The sequence below is a fragment of the Myotis davidii genome, unplaced genomic scaffold, assembly GCF_000327345.1.
Source record: "Myotis davidii unplaced genomic scaffold, ASM32734v1 scaffold1509, whole genome shotgun sequence".
In the NCBI taxonomy this organism is placed as follows: Eukaryota; Metazoa; Chordata; class Mammalia; order Chiroptera; family Vespertilionidae; genus Myotis; species Myotis davidii.
Genome location: NW_006299480.1, coordinates 789,578 through 791,652, shown reverse-complemented (window position 1 = coordinate 791,652; position 2,075 = coordinate 789,578). Strand labels below are relative to the sequence as shown.

The 2,075-nt window shown below is 63.4% G+C and overlaps 1 protein-coding gene across 4 annotated transcripts in view; it reads left to right on the top strand.

Annotated features, from left to right (window-relative positions):
• The first annotated feature begins 1,374 nt into the window (after positions 1 to 1,374).
• GSDMD (gasdermin D) overlaps positions 1,375 to 2,075 on the top strand; it is a 5,403-nt gene continuing 4,702 nt past the window's right edge. For all 4 annotated transcript variants that reach the window (XM_015571389.1, XM_015571391.1, XM_015571392.1 and 1 more), the window contains exon 1: positions 1,375 to 1,584. The gene's annotated coding sequence lies outside the window, so the exon portion shown is untranslated. The remainder of the gene's footprint in view (positions 1,585 to 2,075) is intronic.

The window sequence follows — 2,075 nt, the reverse complement described above, 5'->3', positions numbered from 1 at the left end:
CTTAGGCCCCCTCGGAGCGGCGCCTCCCCCCCAACACACGCAGCAGCCCCCTCCCAGCCTCCCAGTCCCGGGACACAGTGTCCTCCCCAGCTCCGCACCCCACCCAGGTGGCCGGACCTTGCCCTGGGCGACCCACCACCTCCACATAACATGTGGGGGGAGGGGAACGTGTGCCCCAGGGTTTCTGGCTGCCTCCCTGCCATGCGCCATGGGCCATGGGCCTAGGAGGATGGGGTGCACCCACCCCAGCCCGGTGCACTTCCTCCCTTCCTCCCCAGCAGCTCACTTCCTGCCTCTGGGGCTGACCCCCAGCTGACCTCTGTGAGCGGGGCAGAGGCAACACCACCCCTGGCCAACACCTTGCTTCTTGTTTGGGTTGTTACTAAGGAGCGGATACGGCCATAAACGGCGCGGGCCAGGCCCGGTCCTGCCCACCCAGCTGGGCTGTGGCAGCCGAGGGCACTGCCTAAGGCAGGTGGGCACAGTGTGCCATGCTGTCCCCCGTTGCCACGTGGATGGCACCTGCCCGGCACTCTGCCTCAGACCAAGGTTCTGTGCCCCCTCCCCCCAGTTCTCCCACAGCAGCGAGGCCGTGCAGACAAATGACAGCGCTGGTCACACCCCTGCTGGAAGCCCAGGCCAGGTCACCCCTGAGGAGGCTGCCCCTCCTGACCTGACCGTGGCCTGGAGCCGCCCGCGACACCCGGGCCACACGGAACTTTGCCTGGGAAACAGGGAGAAGCAGGTGTGGCTAGAGGAGTCGGTCCCTCCGGTGGGACCAGCATGCAGCCCCCAACACACGCAAACGCAGCACATGCAAACAACACACGTATGAATACACATGCATGTGTGCGCATACAGCGTGCACACATGGACACACATGTGGACACACACCCAACCCTACTCAGGCTCTTGGAGCTCCTGCCACCACCAGCAAGGATGTCCCCTCCACCAGGGGCTGGACCAGAGCCGGGAGCTCCTTGCCAGGCTGGACAGCACCCACGGCCCCAGAGACCCTCAGCTGGCCGCGCTCAGCCCCAGGCCTGCCCGCAGGACCCCAGCACGAGGAGAAACCACAGGCAGGCACCAGAGCAGGCCAGCCGCCTGCCTGCCCACCCCAGGGCCTCGCCTGCCCGTGTCCTGCCCAGGGTACCCAGCAGTTGGGGACTTCTGCTTGCACAAGACATTGTTCCCTTTGTGTGTGTGTCGGGGGGGGGGGGGGGGTGGTTAAAACATTTTTATTGATTTCAGAGAGGAAGGGAGAGGCAGAGAGAGATAGAAACATCAATGATGAGAGAAAAACATCGATCGATCGGGTGCCTCCTGCAAGCCCCACACTGGAGACGGAGCCTGCAACCCGGGCATGTACTGTCAGAGAATTGAACCCGTGACCTCCTAGTTGATAGGTCGACGCTTAACCACTGAGCCACGCCAGTCAGGTGACAACGTTTCCTTTGAATCCGCCTTTCCAGTCACTACAGCTGCAACAGGCCAGGGCAGGAAGTCACCTTCTGGCTCACAGCCCTCATGGTCAGGCACCTGGCACAGGTGCTGATGGTGGGAGGAGTGTGCAGCGCTTTCGGGGTGAGTGTCAGCCAGCAGCTCCGTGTGGCCTCCCCAGTGAACTCCTGGGTTCAGGGCGAGAGGCGAGGTGTGGAGCAGGAGGAGGGTGCGGCCGCTGCCTGGGCCCAGACAGGATTCGCTGGTGACCCATGCCCCAGGGTGGGAAGGGCGAGGAGCCTGTGCGGCTGGCTGGGTAGTGCCGCCTGTTGCGCTGTGTAACCGCCTCCTTAGGGGAGAACTCAAGTGCCTCGTCATTCCCGTGGAGAGCGCAGGACTCCGTGGGTGTTCGCATCCTCAGGGTTGTGCAACGCTCACCACAGTTGGCTAGAACTTTTTCATCACCCCAAGGGAACGCGCCCCTCCCAGCTGTCTCACACACACACACACGCACACAACACACACACACACACACACACACACACACCGGCTACGTGCTGTGTGTGGCCTCTCCTGCTGGCTCCTGAGCTGGCTCCTCTCACGGAGGGTGGTGGTCTGAGTTCCCCCCTGTTGTC